The sequence below is a fragment of the Garra rufa genome, unplaced genomic scaffold (genome assembly GCF_049309525.1).
Source record: "Garra rufa unplaced genomic scaffold, GarRuf1.0 hap1_unplaced_013, whole genome shotgun sequence".
Taxonomy (NCBI): Eukaryota; Metazoa; Chordata; class Actinopteri; order Cypriniformes; family Cyprinidae; genus Garra; species Garra rufa.
This window is the reverse complement of record NW_027394288.1, coordinates 367,958-385,615: the sequence shown is the minus strand read 5'-3', so window position 1 is coordinate 385,615 and position 17,658 is coordinate 367,958. Positions and strand designations below refer to the sequence as shown.

Sequence of the window (17,658 nt, the reverse complement as noted above, 5' to 3'; positions counted from 1 at the left end):
GGCTGATCAGGCCGATTGTTACACTTTTATGGGAGACCGCCTGGGAATACCAGGTGCTGTAAGCTTTTGCCTTTTCTTCACTATTTATATAATATGCTGGCTTTTACGGAGGCTGATCTTTAAATAGCCCACTTTTTGGAGCAGCCCTCGCTTATGGCCATACCGCGCTGGGAGCGCCCGATCTCGTCTGATCTCGGAAGCTAAGCAGCGTCTGGCCTGGTTAGTACTTGGATGGGAGACCGCCTGGGAATACCAGGTGCTGTAAGCTTTTGCCTTTTCTTCACTATTTATATAATATGCTGGCTTTTACGGAGGCTGATCTTTAAATAGCCCACTTTTTGGAGCAGGCCTCGCTTATGGCCATACCGCGCTGAGAGCGCCCGATCTCGTCTGATCTCGGAAGCTAAGCAGCGTCGGGCCTGGTTAGTACTTGGATGGGAGACCGCCTGGGAATACCAGTTGCTGTAAGCTTTTGCCTTTTCTTCACTATTTATATAATATGCTGGCTTTTAGAAAGACGTGTTTTACCGCTCTATTTATTACAATCATTTACATGTATTATAGAGTTTTAAGTGTTTTACATGTTTTTTAGGCCATTTTATTACTCTTAACATTTTAAGTGTATGTGTCTTTAATAAATGGATGGTTGGCCTGTCATGTGACTAGACACATGACAGGAAGCAGGAAGTACAACTGTATAAGAGAGCAGCATGACAAACAAAGGACAGTCACCAAACTGTTGGATTGAGGAGTTGCTAATTTTAGAGCTCACCTTTCCATTCACCACCTGCAAACTTTGGATTACACTTTCTGTGGATTGTATATACACTGGTGGACACTCACATTGGACTTATCAACACACTGGGGTTCTTGGACTGTTTTTAGGGTATGGACAAATGAACTGTATTCTTTTAACAGAGTTTACCTGTTTTTAGGGTATGGACAAATGAACTGTATTCTTTTAACAGAGTTTACCTAGTTTTATCGTGTTGTTTTAAAGTCTTTTATGTGAACCTTGTAAATACACCAAATCTATTTAAACCAATTTTCTTTTATGTCTCATTCTTTTAACCACTAGTCATCTCTCACAGTTAAATCTGACCCCATTTTAGTCTTGTAACTCGGCTGATAAGGCCGATTGTTACACTTTTATGGGAGACCGCCTGGGAATACCAGGTGCTGTAAGCTTTTGCCTTTTCTTCACTATTTATATAATATGCTGGCTTTTACGGAGGCTGATCTTTAACTAGCCCACTTTTTGGAGCAGCCCTCGCTTATGGCCATACCGCGCTGAGAGCGCCCGATCTCGTCTGATCTCGGAAGCTAAGCAGCGTCGGGCCTGGTTAGTACTTGGATGGGAGACCGCCTGGGAATACCAGGTGCTGTAAGCTTTTGCCTTTTCTTCACTATTTATATAATATGCTGGCTTTTACGGAGGCTGATCTTTAAATAGCCCACTTTTTGGAGCAGCCCTCGCTTATGGCCATACCGCGCTGAGAGCGCCCGATCTCGTCTGATCTCGGAAGCTAAGCAGCGTCGGGCCTGGTTAGTACTTGGATGGGAGACCGCCTGGGAATACCAGGTGCTGTAAGCTTTTGCCTTTTCTTCACTATTTATATAATATGCTGGCTTTTAGAAAGACGTGTTTTACCGCTCTATTTATTACAATCATTTACATGTATTATAGAGTTTTAAGTGTTTTACATGTTTTTTAGGCCATTTTATTACTCTTAACATTTTAAGTGTATGTGTCTTTAGTAAATGGATGGTTGGCCTGTCATGTGACTAGACACATGACAGGAAGCAGGAAGTACAACTGTATAAGAGAGCAGCATGACAAACAAAGGACAGTCACCAAACTGTTGGATTGAGGAGTTGCTAATTTTAGAGCTCACCTTTCCATTCACCACCTGCAAACTTTGGATTACACTTTCTGTGGATTGTATATACACTGGTGGACACTCACATTGGACTTATCAACACACTGGGGTTCTTGGACTGTTTTTAGGGTATGGACAAATGAACTGTATTCTTTTAACAGAGTTTACCTAGTTTTATCGTGTTGTTTTAAAGTCTTTTATGTGAACCTTGTAAATACACCAAATCTATTTAAACCAATTTTCTTTTATGTCTCATTCTTTTAACCACTAGTCATCTCTCACAGTTAAATCTGACCCCATTTTAGTCTTGTAACTCGGCTGATCAGGCCGATTGTTACACTTTTATGGGAGACCGCCTGGGAATACCAGGTGCTGTAAGCTTTTGCCTTTTCTTCACTATTTATATAATATGCTGGCTTTTACGGAGGCTGATCTTTAAATAGCCCACTTTTTGGAGCAGCCCTCGCTTATGGCCATACCGCGCTGGGAGCGCCCGATCTCGTCTGATCTCGGAAGCTAAGCAGCGTCTGGCCTGGTTAGTACTTGGATGGGAGACCGCCTGGGAATACCAGGTGCTGTAAGCTTTTGCCTTTTCTTCACTATTTATATAATATGCTGGCTTTTACGGAGGCTGATCTTTAAATAGCCCACTTTTTGGAGCAGGCCTCGCTTATGGCCATACCGCGCTGAGAGCGCCCGATCTCGTCTGATCTCGGAAGCTAAGCAGCGTCGGGCCTGGTTAGTACTTGGATGGGAGACCGCCTGGGAATACCAGTTGCTGTAAGCTTTTGCCTTTTCTTCACTATTTATATAATATGCTGGCTTTTAGAAAGACGTGTTTTACCGCTCTATTTATTACAATCATTTACATGTATTATAGAGTTTTAAGTGTTTTACATGTTTTTTAGGCCATTTTATTACTCTTAACATTTTAAGTGTATGTGTCTTTAATAAATGGATGGTTGGCCTGTCATGTGACTAGACACATGACAGGAAGCAGGAAGTACAACTGTATAAGAGAGCAGCATGACAAACAAAGGACAGTCACCAAACTGTTGGATTGAGGAGTTGCTAATTTTAGAGCTCACCTTTCCATTCACCACCTGCAAACTTTGGATTACACTTTCTGTGGATTGTATATACACTGGTGGACACTCACATTGGACTTATCAACACACTGGGGTTCTTGGACTGTTTTTAGGGTATGGACAAATGAACTGTATTCTTTTAACAGAGTTTACCTGTTTTTAGGGTATGGACAAATGAACTGTATTCTTTTAACAGAGTTTACCTAGTTTTATCGTGTTGTTTTAAAGTCTTTTATGTGAACCTTGTAAATACACCAAATCTATTTAAACCAATTTTCTTTTATGTCTCATTCTTTTAACCACTAGTCATCTCTCACAGTTAAATCTGACCCCATTTTAGTCTTGTAACTCGGCTGATAAGGCCGATTGTTACACTTTTATGGGAGACCGCCTGGGAATACCAGGTGCTGTAAGCTTTTGCCTTTTCTTCACTATTTATATAATATGCTGGCTTTTACGGAGGCTGATCTTTAACTAGCCCACTTTTTGGAGCAGCCCTCGCTTATGGCCATACCGTGCTGAGAGCGCCCGATCTCGTCTGATCTCGGAAGCTAAGCAGCGTCGGGCCTGGTTAGTACTTGGATGGGAGACCGCCTGGGAATACCAGGTGCTGTAAGCTTTTGCCTTTTCTTCACTATTTATATAATATGCTGGCTTTTACGGAGGCTGATCTTTAAATACCCCACTTTTTGGAGCAGCCCTCGCTTATGGCCATACCGCGCTGAGAGCGCCCGATCTCGTCTGATCTCGGAAGCTAAGCAGCGTCGGGCCTGGTTAGTACTTGGATGGGAGACCGCCTGGGAATACCAGGTGCTGTAAGCTTTTGCCTTTTCTTCACTATTTATATAATATGCTGGCTTTTAGAAAGACGTGTTTTACCGCTCTATTTATTACAATCATTTACATGTATTATAGAGTTTTAAGTGTTTTACATGTTTTTTAGGCCATTTTATTACTATTAACATTTTAAGTGTATGTGTCTTTAATAAATGGATGGTTGGCCTGTCATGTGACTAGACACATGACAGGAAGCAGGAAGTACAACTGTATAAGAGAGCAGCATGACAAACAAAGGACAGTCACCAAACTGTTGGATTGAGGAGTTGCTAATTTTAGAGCTCACCTTTCCATTCACCACCTGCAAACTTTGGATTACACTTTCTGTGGATTGTATATACACTGGTGGACACTCACATTGGACTTATCAACACACTGGGGTTCTTGGACTGTTTTTAGGGTATGGACAAATGAACTGTATTCTTTTAACAGAGTTTACCTGTTTTTAGGGTATGGACAAATGAACTGTATTCTTTTAACAGAGTTTACCTAGTTTTATCGTGTTGTTTTAAAGTCTTTTATGTGAACCTTGTAAATACACCAAATCTATTTAAACCAATTTTCTTTTATGTCTCATTCTTTTAACCACTAGTCATCTCTCACAGTTAAATCTGACCCCATTTTAGTCTTGTAACTCGGCTGATAAGGCCGATTGTTACACTTTTATGGGAGACCGCCTGGGAATACCAGGTGCTGTAAGCTTTTGCCTTTTCTTCACTATTTATATAATATGCTGGCTGTTACGGAGGCTGATCTTTAAATAGCCCACTTTTTGGAGCAGCCCTCGCTTATGGCCATACCGCGCTGAGAGCGCCCGATCTCGTCTGATCTCGGAAGCTAAGCAGCGTCGGGCCTGGTTAGTACTTGGATGGGAGACCGCCTGGGAATACCAGGTGCTGTAAGCTTTTGCCTTTTCTTCACTATTTATATAATATGCTGGCTTTTACGGAGGCTGATCTTTAAATAGCCCACTTTTTGGAGCAGCCCTCGCTTATGGCCATACCGCGCTGAGAGCGCCCGATCTCGTCTGATCTCGGAAGCTAAGCAGCGTCGGGCCTGGTTAGTACTTGGATGGGAGACCGCCTGGGAATACCAGGTGCTGTAAGCTTTTGCCTTTTCTTCACTATTTATATAATATGCTGGCTTTTAGAAAGACGTGTTTTACCGCTCTATTTATTACAATCATTTACATGTATTATAGAGTTTTAAGTGTTTTACATGTTTTTTAGGCCATTTTATTACTCTTAACATTTTAAGTGTATGTGTCTTTAATAAATGGATGGTTGGCCTGTCATGTGACTAGACACATGACAGGAAGCAGGAAGTACAACTGTATAAGAGAGCAGCATGACAAACAAAGGACAGTCACCAAACTGTTGGATTGAGGAGTTGCTAATTTTAGAGCTCACCTTTCCATTCACCACCTGCAAACTTTGGATTACACTTTCTGTGGATTGTATATACACTGGTGGACACTCACATTGGACTTATCAACACACTGGGGTTCTTGGACTGTTTTTAGGGTATGGACAAATGAACTGTATTCTTTTAACAGAGTTTACCTGTTTTTAGGGTATGGACAAATGAACTGTATTCTTTTAACAGAGTTTACCTAGTTTTATCGTGTTGTTTTAAAGTCTTTTATGTGAACCTTGTAAATACACCAAATCTATTTAAACCAATTTTCTTTTATGTCTCATTCTTTTAACCACTAGTCATCTCTCACAGTTAAATCTGACCCCATTTTAGTCTTGTAACTCGGCTGATAAGGCCGATTGTTACACTTTTATGGGAGACCGCCTGGGAATACCAGGTGCTGTAAGCTTTTGCCTTTTCTTCACTATTTATATAATATGCTGGCTTTTACGGAGGCTGATCTTTAAATAGCCCACTTTTTGGAGCAGCCCTCGCTTATGGCCATACCGCGCTGAGAGCGCCCGATCTCGTCTGATCTCGGAAGCTAAGCAGCGTCGGGCCTGGTTAGTACTTGGATGGGAGACCGCCTGGGAATACCAGGTGCTGTAAGCTTTTGCCTTTTCTTCACTATTTATATAATATGCTGGCTTTTACGGAGGCTGATCTTTAAATAGCCCACTTTTTGGAGCAGCCCTCGCTTATGGCCATACCACCTTGAGCGCTCCCTAGTGGTGACAGGAAGTGGTACAGTGAGAGAAGCAAGGAGGAAGAAGGAGTGTGTTTGTTTGAGTGGAGTAAAGGATTCAATTCTTTTCACATTGTTTGGAAAAACTGCTCCAAAGGAGTGTTTGCGTGTTGGGGGGTCATTTAATCCTCAAACAGTGTCGTGCTGTTTGGGGATAAATACCTCACACAGCAAGGAAAGAGAAATGGCTGGACAACAGGAGACGGGAAGAGGTCGAAACATGCAGGACAAGAGAGATGGAGAGCACAGCTATGGAAAGGAACTGACGGTGCTGGTGGAGATGGAGGGGGAGGACAGAATCACAATGATGGAACTATTAAAGAGTGTGAAGGAAGAATGCGGAGGAGTGATCGGTTGCAGGTATAAATCTCCAAAAGAGTATGAGTTAACAATGGAAGATATGAAGGCAAAAGGAAAAATTCTGGATGGTTTGAAGATAAAAAACAGTCGTGTAATGGTGAAGGAAGTGGATTGCATGGAGGTGGTTGTTTCTTTCTTAGGATTGCCTATGTATATTCAGGATGAAGAAATATTGAGCAAACTAAAGGATTGGGGAGTAACAGAAGCGTCTAAAATCAAGAGGAGAATGTGGCCGGGAACCGACATTGCGGATGGGACAAGGTTTTTAAAAGTTAAGTTCAATAATGTTGTTAAATCGTTGCCCTATTCAACGAAATTTGAGACGCTCGGAGGGACAGAACACTTTAGGGTGATACATGACCGACAAGTGAAGGTTTGCCGTTTGTGTATACAACCGGGACATGTTGTGAGGGACTGCCCGAGCTTTAGGTGTTTTAGATGCGATAAACAAGGACACTATGCAAGAGAGTGCAAAGAGGTGAATTGTGAAGTGTGTGGAATGCGGCCAGGACTGTGCGTGTGTGAAACGCCGGCTATGATGGAAGAAAGGAACGGCGAGGGGATAATGGAAGATCTGTACGAGGAGCTGGAGAGTGAAGAAAAAGAAGAGGAAGAGGTAATTGTTGAAGGAGAGATGAGTCAAAGCACTTGGGGAGAGAAAGAGAGAGCGACAAACAGGGGAGATACTAAGAGTGAGAGCAGCCCAGAGGAGGCGGGCGCGGGGCAACAGATCATGAGACAGAGAAAGAAGAAAAAAAGAACAGCAGGTAAAGAGATGGATCAGAGAGGTCTGGAGTGTGAAGATGGAAACGGGAAGACGGAAAAAAATGACAATGAAGAAGGTGGTAATGCTAAAAGTCAAGGAGAACAACATCTGGAGAGAAGAGGAATGAAGAAAGACGAAGGGGGAGGAAAGGAGAAAGAAATGATAGAAAATCCTGTGAAAAACGGAGAGGAAGACATGGACCCACATAGCAAAATTGGTTTGGCCCAGTGATGGGCCACACAATCCACTTTCACTTGGCCCAAATACAGCAGTGAATTACGGTACATGACTGGACCAGGTCTGGATTCCAGACAAGGGCCACACATGGGCCATAACTGGCCCAAGTCTCAGCCAAGTAAATTAACTATAACTGGCCCTGAATTGGGCCAGATCAAAATGTAACATTTGAACCAAAACACAGCCTTAAGTAAACCATATCAACACCAGTGTTTAACCAGAATGCCCAAAACTGAGCCACACCTGAGCCTGATCTACAGGTGAACTAAACCTGGCAGCCAAAATATGGGCCATAAAAAGGCCATGAGAGATCAATATCTCTGCCACCTGTGTAACCATAGCTGGCTCTATTCTGGTCCTATATGCTGGACCAGATGGGTTCCACATGTCAGCCATAACCTCCTAGATAAATAATCGCAACAAAGACAGTATTCTTAACAAATGTTTAATCATGTTAACATCAAAGCATTGACACCTGACATTTTAAAGTTGTTCAAACAACTCTGAAATACCACTCCCCTGTCAGTTCTGCAATAAAAATGAAGTAAGTAGAAGTTCTGTGCCATGTTTTAGTTCATGAAGTTTTATTTTAAATGTAACACTTGATCATCCATGTTTCTGATCATGAAGTTTCATGCTTTGTCTAAAGCTTGACTGTCCATGTTTCTGATTAGGAACAAAATTTACTTGACATACACTTGAACATCCATGTTTCTACTCATCGAGTTTCACTTCACATAACACTTGAGCGTCCAGGTTTATGGTCAGGAAGTAGCACTCTTCAAATGACTCTGAAACATTCATGATTCTGTTAATGAACAAGTTGCACTCTGAACAGAGCCTTGGAACATCCATTCCTAAAGTCTGTTAACTAGTCGTACTCTCCTCACACACTCTATTCTTCATCCTCTCTTTTCGGCCACCATCTCTGTCTGGGGCGAGATATAGCCATCTTTTAATGATGGCATGAATTAATTTTTCTTTGGCCTCAGATGTCAGACAGTTGCACCTCACAGCCGCTGAAAAACACAAGCACACATGGTGTATAATTAGCTTTTGCATCAGGTAACAGGTAACATGGCTATTGGATAAAATACAATATTACCACAAAAACTGAACCAATGACCTTTAGACAAACATTCTGTATTGTCTTTTACCATCTACCCATCTTCCAGTTAATTATCGTTTCTTACTTCCCCCAGCCCTTCATCGTTTAGATTGTCTGAAATAGCCCAAATTCTGACTGTCTACTATGGGTAAAAGATAATTTTACACATCTCAGGAACACACTACCACTTAGCTTAAAATGACTGTGTGAAATATGTATAGATTAATTCTACTTGGGATTTTGTTTATTTTTACTTCTTTTAAATTCAGTGTATGTTTTTATTATGCAACCTTGAGCTTGTGTTGAGGTACTATATACATAAAACGTTCTCTCTCTCCTTCATTTTCTAAATCTTTTATAGAGTGCATTCATGCTTTAAGCATTTAAATAAAGAGAGATATAAAAAATTGTGATGACAATCTCCACAACAAAAAACATTTTTGAAAACTGGACAAAAAGACAAAAGGTACAAGACTGTGTACTTAAAGGCTTTAGAAATAACTGCAGTCCCATGAAGCACTATATAATCAAATTAAAAACAGCAGTGATAGTGTAGTTTTTCCACAAAGAATTGAGGAAAAAAAGTGGAATATACATAAAAGTGGAAAAGACGCAACACTTATTTGTACATTACTTGTCACATCCTGATGTCACATGTCTTTACAGAATTTTTATGTGTGTGTGTGTGTGTGTGTGTGTGTGTGTGTGTGTGTGAGCATGCACAGATTGCAAAAATCACTGGCAATGTGAATTAATCAAAATCAGATGATCCTGAGGCTAATCCCATGACACACTATCAGTGCATTCTGAAAAGGGCTAGACAATATACTCACAACTTTGGTAACTGGATGTTTGCTGGATGTCCCAGGTGTAGTGTGGCTCATGGAGCCTTGAAGGTTCAGAGTGCCCTGGATATCCCTACGTTTGTGGGGTGGTCTTCTGACCTCGACGTTGGCATGCCTTAAAAGGGCCTCAGTGCTTGATTTACAGCTCTCAGAGAGAACATGATGCCAGGCATACCTCCTGCAACATACAAAATATCTTAGTCCTTTAACAGCTGTAATAAAATGCACTGTAATTAAAAAAAGCTGACACTTCTTACTTGTTTTTTGACTTTGTTCCTTAAATGCCTTCCATCTCATCATTAGGGATGTCAGGAGCACTGTGGAAGAGCTTAGGGTCTAATTTGGCTTTCCAGGGTCTAATTTGTTGTGCTGTCTAGGAATATTTGGAGCATCAGGTATGGAATACATTCTGCTTAAAAGTACAAAATATCTTGGTCATTTATCTGCTGTGATAAAATACATTATTATTTTAAAAAGCAGAAGATTCTTACCCTTCTCTTAAATTTTGGTTAATGTAGGCGTTCTTCTGTCTCATTATTATCAGCATCAGCATCATCTTCTCCGGGGAAAAGAATGTTCTTAGGTCTAACACATTTACCAATTACAAGATATACTTTTATTTGTAAATGTGGTGCGAAACATTAATATAAACAAACAATCTAACCAAACCCCTACTTTCTTTTTCTTTGAAATTGGTGAGTTCCTTCCATCGGTCTGATCAACGTCTGTGTGATCAACAGCTAGAGGTAGTTTACGTCTAGCTTTCTTGTAGTCATCTGGAAAAGTAGCATAACAAAAAGAAGAAATTTAAAAAGTAAAACAGTGATTTTAAATATTACTATTAATTCTGGCCCTATGGGGCTATGAAGCAGACAAAATATCTATAACTATTCTTTTTTGAACATTTCATATATGCTGGATAAAATGTTAGTCATGTTGTAATTTAAAATGTGCACATTATTGATTATGTTTAAACATACAACAAATCAAATTACTTTTTGTTTGCATATTTTAAACATAAAACTTGAAATGATTTGGGTGTCATTCCAGGCACTTTTGAACATCAATAACAACTGGTTATTGTAATCATTTTGGTCACTATAAAGGTGATACCAATTTTTGCACAACAATTAATCTCTTGTAACATTTGGAGTGTATTGACAATGATTATTGATGCCCATTTATAAATAGTTTAGTTAAATTCAAATAAATTACATTCAAGGTGAAGTAGAATAAAGAAACATGTATACCCCTTTCCAAGCATTTACTCAATTTCAACATGACATACACCACAAATGAAATTCCAAAACATTGGTACAACAAAAATGCATAATTTTATCTGTAATTTAATATATAACGTTACATTGGCTCCAACAACAAATACCATTACAATTAATTATAACCCTAATCATCTGTCAAAGACGATTAAATTTAAGTGACATAAGAAAAATACTGACTTTTTCAGGAGTAAAGTTAGTGACATAGTTTATTGTATTTACAACACGTAGATTAAAACTGCGTTCACGTGCTGCTAAAACAAGGGCACTCGCGTGTAACGTCAATTAATTAATAAATCCGAAGCAAAATGTAAGAAGAAGTAAACTTGCAACGATACATATGCGTATGTTCGCACTTACCGCTTTGGTTTCAGAAGTCTGTGCAAGACTGCAGCGTCCGCCTGCTTTTTTGAAAAGACATATGGTTCCGGGAGTATTTGTATTCACTTTTCCTTATTGAAGATTTGTTAATTAAAGCGTTATAAGTGATAAATCATAACAACCAGCTACAACGTGAATCACAACATTTAAAACATTCGATCTGAAATAAAATAAAAATAAAAATAAAAATTGTCAAAAAGACAAAAATACGAGACTGTGTGTTACAGCCAAGTGGGTAAATAAAACTACAATCCCATTAAGCACTGCAAATGACAATTAACGCCTTTTGGAAAACATTGCTCTGATGGGCTCTGATAGGCTAATTTCGCATTTCCGGGTTTTTGAAATCCTGAATGGTGCGCGCTGGGTAAAAGTTTTTCCAGTAAACAAACAAACGTAAAAACAATACATTTAAATTTAAATGTATAAAAACCATAAAGCCATTAGTATTGTTGCTGTTGCACATTTCATAGTTACTTTGACTGTGATTAAATAATGTTGTGTGGTGTTGAAAATAAATAGTTTCATAATTTCATTTTAATCCACCAGGGTTAGCTATAATTTTGAATGCAGGATTTAATCACATTATAGAAATGTTAATAAATTATGAAAAGTAAAGTCTACTGGTGTACATTCATGGCATAAAAAAAACTTATGAACTGAAATCAAACAATTACAGTTGATTTTCATAATTTAAATAATTAAATCTTCATTGTTGCCTGGATTAACTTCAAGGCATTAGACCCAGAATGCAAACATGAAGATGGAAACTTCTTTGTGTATTAAAACATTGGGATTTTATATAAAAAATATTTGAAATGTGGGTGAAATATGGCCAATCTTATGTGGGCCACATATCTATATTTGACATCTGGGCCAAATACTACATCTGACATCTGGCCCAGGTCTTGTGTGCCGCCTTAAAACCGGTACCATCTCTGCCAAACTCGGGCCATGTTTGGCCCACATGCTGTATGCCAGTGCCGGATAAATGCCAGCTGTGCCAGATGCATGCCAAATCTGGGCCAAAATTGTTTGCTGACTGGGGATATATGTGAGGGGAAAGGTACATTGAAAAAAAGAAAGAAGGAAAGACTGGAGGAGCAAAAGGCAGAAAGTAAGAGTTTGATTTAATTGGAATGAGTATAAATCCCTTAAAAACTGTGATAATCACTATGTGGGGTATTTTGCACATTGCGTGTCTGAACAGTAACGGGCTAAGAGACCTAAAAAAGTTTGAGAGGGTGAAGAGACTGTTAAAAGCTGATGTGCTATGCCTACAAGAGACGCATTGGACAGGGGATATAATGGACAATATAAAAAAGAGTTGGGAGGGGGAAATTTATGTGAGTCATGGAAATGTAAAAGCATGTGGAGTGGCGATTTTGATAAAAAGAGACAGAGTGCAAAATGTGAAACAAATTTATAAAGATGGAAATGGGAGAATGCTAGGACTTGAATTTAAGTTTTGTAATGAAATGTTTAGGCTTATAAACATTTATGCACCGAATATAGAGATTGACAGAAAAGAAGTCTTTAAGGAAATGAAGACACAATGGAAAGAGAAGTGTATAGTAGTTGGGGATTTCAACGTGTGGTGCACGAGACTGGATGCTTCCAGTAGTGCTAATTTTAAAGCTGATGGGTCAAGAAAGTTCTTAACAGAGTGGATGCAGAATGAAGACATAGTAGATGTGTGGAGGGAAGAGAATCCATATAAAAGAGAATTTTCGAGAAGACAAATGGTGATGGGTAATTTGAAACAGAGTCGTATAGATTTATGTTTGGCAAAAAGAGAAATGTTAAAATATGTTAAAAATGTGAAATATAAGTTTGTCAGTTTAAGTGATCATGCTGTGATGACAGTCAAGATGGGTGTAAGTGAAGAGGCGAGGGGAGGGGGTTTGTGGTGTCTGAATGCAAATCTGTTAAATGAAGAGGCATATAAAGAAAATATTGTAAAATGTATAAATTATGAAATGCAGAATTCTCTATTTGAGGAAAATGTATGTGAATGGTGGGAGGGAATGAAAGAGAAAATTAAAAAAAGAAGTATTAGGTATTCAAAACAAAGAGATTTTATGAGGAGGAGTAAAGCAGAAGCTTTGGAAAATGCATTAAAAGGGGAAGCGGAAAAAATAGAAAATAATCCTGAGTACAGTGAAGAGTGCTTTTGGAGGTTAAAAACAGAATTAGAGGAGTATGAAAAGGAAAAAAGCAAGGGAGCTATAATAAGAAGTAGAGCTCAGTATGCTTTAGAGGGAGAAAGAAGTACAAAATTCTTCCTAAATTTAGAAAATAAAAAGCAGAGGAGAAAACACATTGTAGAGTTAGAAAATAGAAAAGGCGATAAAATAAATGATTTTGTTGGGATAATAGGAGAAGTGGAGAATTTTTATAGGGAATTATTCAAGAAAGAGGGTGTAAAACAAGAATGTGTGGATGAAGTCTTGAGTACTGTGAACGTGAAGCTAGACGAGGATGAGAAGAATATGTGCGAAAGAGATATAGGTATTGAAGAAATAAAAGATGCAATAAATCAGACAAAAAAGAATAAAAGTCCGGGCTCGGATGGTTTGACACATGAGTTCTATAAGGCCTTCATAGGGACCCTAGCACCAATACTGCTAAGGTTGTATAAAGGTATGGAGGAGAGAGGGGAAATGCCGAGATCCATGGGCTTAGGAATAATAACTATCTTATATAAAAATAAAGGAAATCCATTGAAGTTGGAAAATTATAGGCCTTTGAGTCTGCTTAATTCGGATTATAAAATTTTAACAAAAGTAATAGCCAATAGAATTAAACAGGTTGTAGGGAGTATTGTGTCGCCTAGCCAAGCATACAGTATAATGGGGAGAGACATTATGGATATCATATGTACAATAAGAGACGTTGTAGAAAACATGGGAAAGGATGGGGAAGGGGGGTTGGTTTTATCTGTGGATTTGAATAAAGCTTTTGATAGAGTGGAGCACAGTTTTATTGAGCAGACAATGGCGAGATATGGGTTTGGAGACAGAATAAGAAAATGGATCAAATTAATATATGACAATGCCCGGAGCTGTGTTAAAATTAATGGGGCATTAACTGACCCCTTTCCATTAGAAAGGTCAGTCAGACAAGGGTGCCCATTATCTGCTTTGTTATATTCAATAACAGCGGAGCCGCTGGCATCTTTGATAAAAAGTGATAAAGAAATAAGAGGTATTCAAATTCCTTATGGAGGAGTAAGTGTAATCCACCAATATGCTGATGACACAACTTTTACTGTCAAGGATGTAGAGAGTGTTAAGAGAATAAAAATGCAGATAGAAAAATATGGAAAAGCTTCAGGTGCAAAGATAAATGTTGACAAGTCAGAAATAATAAGTATAGGAGGGGTGGAGATAAAAGGGTCAGATGTTCCATTTAAAATAACGAAAGAGTATTTAAGGATATTAGGAGTGAATATTGGAGTGAATGCGAAAGAGGCTAGAGATGCCACATGGACTGGAGTTTTAAATAAAATAAAACAAGTACTTAATTTCTGGAGGCAAAGAGAATTGAGATTAAGAGGAAAGGTAGTTGTGGCTAATTCATTAATACTCACTAAATGCAATTATGTGATGGGAGCAATTGACATGCCAGACTGGGTTTTGAACGGAATAAAAGAGGCTGTGAATAATTTTGTGTGGGGAGGTAAAGGAATTAAAATATCAACAAAAACACTGATAGCAGACTATAAGGAGGGAGGTCTGAGGTTGATAGACTTAGAGGTTAAGAGGAAAGCAATAAGAGTTAAAACAATAAAAAAATATTTATGTGACAAAGTACAGTATGGGTGGAAGGGATATATGAAATTTTTTTTAGATAAAGGTGGAGGATGTGGTGAGGAAGGACTGTTTATGGCTTTTAAAAAACCTATGACTGAGAAAATGCCAATGTTTTATCAAGAAGTATTTAGTGCTTGGGCAGAGTTTTTGGTTAATGTTAATTATGAATGTGACAATATAAATCAAGTACTTGACCAGCCATTATTTCTGAATCCAAAAATTAAAAGGGGAGGGAAAATGCTTTATAATAAGTTGTTTATGAGGGCGGGAGTTAGGAAAGTGAAAGACATGGCATATGAATATGTTAAAGGTTTTTTGCCAAATAGAGCTATATATGATTGTGTAGTAGGATGGGATGATGAAATTGAGAAATCTAAAGTGGATTGTGAATGTGAAAACATTAAAACAAGCCTACCAGAAGGGTGGGTGCAAAGGATTGAGAAAGAGACTGTAAAAATAGGAGATTGGGGATTTCCAGAAATGTATGTTATAGATAAAAAGGGAAAAAAGTTTTTGTGTCAGTTAAATGTGAAAACATGTTATAAGATGATGGTGAAAAAGGAAATCAAAATGCCTGCCTCTGAGGTGGTTTGGCCAAGGGTATTCCCTGGAATAAATGTAAAGACAATTTGGAGGAATTTAAATGTGAAATACAATGGACTGGATTGTGAAAACCTGGACTTTAAATTAAGGCATAATAGAATATATACAAAGGTGGTGATTCATCAAATGAACAAAAATGTAAAACGAGAATGTGATGTATGTGGGACAGAGCCAGAAACATTAATGCACATTTTTTTTGAATGCAAAGAGTTGGAAGCATTTCATACAGAACTAAAAGTGTTGGTGAAAAAAGGAACGGGGAAAGATGTGATAGGGGATGAATGGAGAAAGCTGTTTTTGTTTGGGATAAACATGAATAAAAAGGATAGGAAAGTGAATTTATGGAACTTTGTATTAAGTAATGCAAGATATGCGATATGGGTAAGGAGGAATATGGCGTATTATGATAAGAAAAAAGTGGATGTAAGGGCAATGTTCAAGACGATTTTAAGGAAAAATGTGTATTTGATGTGGAAATGTTTGCCTAAAGAGGAATTTGAAAAGGCTTTTGTGGAAGGCAATGAGCTGGTTTGTATAGAAGAGGGAAAAGGGTTTTGTATAAAATTTTGATAAATATGATTTACGATGAGACTTGCATCAAAATGTCATTGTTTTGATTTGGGTTTGTGGTTTGTATTTATGTTGTGTTTTTGAAGTGATATACACATGTCATAAGTTTGAAGATGTAAAGATGTGAAATTGAATTATTTTTGTCATGTAAATATTTATTTTGTACTTTTTGATAATAAAAAAAAAAAAAAAAAAAAAAAAAAAGAGAGCGCCCGATCTCGTCTGATCTCGGAAGCTAAGCAGCGTCGGGCCTGGTTAGTACTTGGATGGGAGACCGCCTGGGAATACCAGGTGCTGTAAGCTTTTGCCTTTTCTTCACTATTTATATAATATGCTGGCTTTTAGAAAGACGTGTTTTACCGCTCTATTTATTACAATCATTTACATGTATTATAGAGTTTTAAGTGTTTTACATGTTTTTTAGGCCATTTTATTACTCTTAACATTTTAAGTGTATGTGTCTTTAATAAATGGATGGTTGGCCTGTCATGTGACTAGACACATGACAGGAAGCAGGAAGTACAACTGTATAAGAGAGCAGCATGACAAACAAAGGACAGTCACCAAACTGTTGGATTGAGGAGTTGCTAATTTTAGAGCTCACCTTTCCATTCACCACCTGCAAACTTTGGATTACACTTTCTGTGGATTGTATATACACTGGTGGACACTCACATTGGACTTATCAACACACTGGGGTTCTTGGACTGTTTTTAGGGTATGGACAAATGAACTGTATTCTTTTAACAGAGTTTACCTGTTTTTAGGGTATGGACAAATGAACTGTATTCTTTTAACAGAGTTTACCTAGTTTTATCGTGTTGTTTTAAAGTCTTTTATGTGAACCTTGTAAATACACCAAATCTATTTAAACCAATTTTCTTTTATGTCTCATTCTTTTAACCACTAGTCATCTCTCACAGTTAAATCTGACCCCATTTTAGTCTTGTAACTCGGCTGATAAGGCCGATTGTTACACTTTTATGGGAGACCGCCTGGGAATACCAGGTGCTGTAAGCTTTTGCCTTTTCTTCACTATTTATATAATATGCTGGCTTTTACGGAGGCTGATCTTTAAATAGCCCACTTTTTGGAGCAGCCCTCGCTTATGGCCATACCGCGCTGAGAGCGCCCGATCTCGTCTGATCTCGGAAGCTAAGCAGCGTCGGGCCTGGTTAGTACTTGGATGGGAGACCGCCTGGGAATACCAGGTGCTGTAAGCTTTTGCCTTTTCTTCACTATTTATATAATATGCTGGCTTTTAGAAAGACGTGTTTTACCGCTCTATTTATTACAATCATTTACATGTATTATAGAGTTTTAAGTGTTTTACATGTTTTTTAGGCCATTTTATTACTCTTAACATTTTAAGTGTATGTGTCTTTAATAAATGGATGGTTGGCCTGTCATGTGACTAGACACATGACAGGAAGCAGGAAGTACAACTGTATAAGAAAGCAGCATGACAAACAAAGGACAGTCACCAAACTGTTGGATTGAGGAGTTGCTAATTTTAGAGCTCACCTTTCCATTCACCACCTGCAAACTTTGGATTACACTTTCTGTGGATTGTATATACACTGGTGGACACTCACAGTGGACTTATCAACACACTGGGGTTCTTGGTCTGTTTTTAGGGTATGGACAAATGAACTGTATTCTTTTAACAGAGTTTACCTGTTTTTAGGGTATGGACAAATGAACTGTATTCTTTTAACAGAGTTTACCTA

General features: G+C 38.4%; 1 long non-coding RNA gene and 12 other non-coding genes across 13 annotated transcripts; 12 read left to right on the top strand and 1 right to left on the bottom strand.

The window, feature by feature from the left end:
* Positions 1-149: 149 nt before the first annotated feature.
* On the top strand, positions 150-268 carry LOC141315139 (5S ribosomal RNA). The gene has a single exon (XR_012350681.1). It is a non-coding gene; the product is annotated as a 5S ribosomal RNA (ribosomal RNA).
* Positions 269-352: 84 nt separating this feature from the next.
* Positions 353-471, top strand: LOC141315148 (5S ribosomal RNA). The gene has a single exon (XR_012350691.1). It is a non-coding gene; the product is annotated as a 5S ribosomal RNA (ribosomal RNA).
* An 801-nt stretch (positions 472-1,272) lies between these two features.
* Positions 1,273-1,391, top strand: LOC141314878 (5S ribosomal RNA). The gene has a single exon (XR_012350423.1). It is a non-coding gene; the product is annotated as a 5S ribosomal RNA (ribosomal RNA).
* Positions 1,392-1,475: 84 nt separating this feature from the next.
* LOC141314877 (5S ribosomal RNA) lies at positions 1,476-1,594 on the top strand. Its single transcript, XR_012350421.1, has one exon. It is a non-coding gene; the product is annotated as a 5S ribosomal RNA (ribosomal RNA).
* Positions 1,595-2,345: 751 nt separating this feature from the next.
* Positions 2,346-2,464, top strand: LOC141315137 (5S ribosomal RNA). The gene has a single exon (XR_012350680.1). It is a non-coding gene; the product is annotated as a 5S ribosomal RNA (ribosomal RNA).
* Positions 2,465-2,548: 84 nt separating this feature from the next.
* On the top strand, positions 2,549-2,667 carry LOC141315147 (5S ribosomal RNA). The gene has a single exon (XR_012350690.1). It is a non-coding gene; the product is annotated as a 5S ribosomal RNA (ribosomal RNA).
* Positions 2,668-3,468: 801 nt separating this feature from the next.
* LOC141315003 (5S ribosomal RNA) lies at positions 3,469-3,587 on the top strand. The gene has a single exon (XR_012350547.1). It is a non-coding gene; the product is annotated as a 5S ribosomal RNA (ribosomal RNA).
* An 84-nt stretch (positions 3,588-3,671) lies between these two features.
* On the top strand, positions 3,672-3,790 carry LOC141314875 (5S ribosomal RNA). Its single transcript, XR_012350419.1, has one exon. It is a non-coding gene; the product is annotated as a 5S ribosomal RNA (ribosomal RNA).
* Positions 3,791-4,591: 801 nt separating this feature from the next.
* Positions 4,592-4,710, top strand: LOC141314874 (5S ribosomal RNA). Its single transcript, XR_012350418.1, has one exon. It is a non-coding gene; the product is annotated as a 5S ribosomal RNA (ribosomal RNA).
* Positions 4,711-4,794: 84 nt separating this feature from the next.
* On the top strand, positions 4,795-4,913 carry LOC141314873 (5S ribosomal RNA). The gene has a single exon (XR_012350417.1). It is a non-coding gene; the product is annotated as a 5S ribosomal RNA (ribosomal RNA).
* An 801-nt stretch (positions 4,914-5,714) lies between these two features.
* On the top strand, positions 5,715-5,833 carry LOC141314871 (5S ribosomal RNA). The gene has a single exon (XR_012350416.1). It is a non-coding gene; the product is annotated as a 5S ribosomal RNA (ribosomal RNA).
* Positions 5,834-7,802: 1,969 nt separating this feature from the next.
* On the bottom strand, positions 7,803-9,831 carry LOC141314721 (uncharacterized). The gene is made up of 4 exons (XR_012350266.1): positions 9,774-9,831; positions 9,540-9,691; positions 9,271-9,460; positions 7,803-8,348 (listed from the first exon to the last, which is right to left on the bottom strand). It is a non-coding gene; the product is annotated as an uncharacterized lncRNA (long non-coding RNA).
* Positions 9,832-17,032: 7,201 nt separating this feature from the next.
* On the top strand, positions 17,033-17,151 carry LOC141314870 (5S ribosomal RNA). The gene has a single exon (XR_012350415.1). It is a non-coding gene; the product is annotated as a 5S ribosomal RNA (ribosomal RNA).
* The last annotated feature ends 507 nt before the right edge of the window (positions 17,152-17,658 follow it).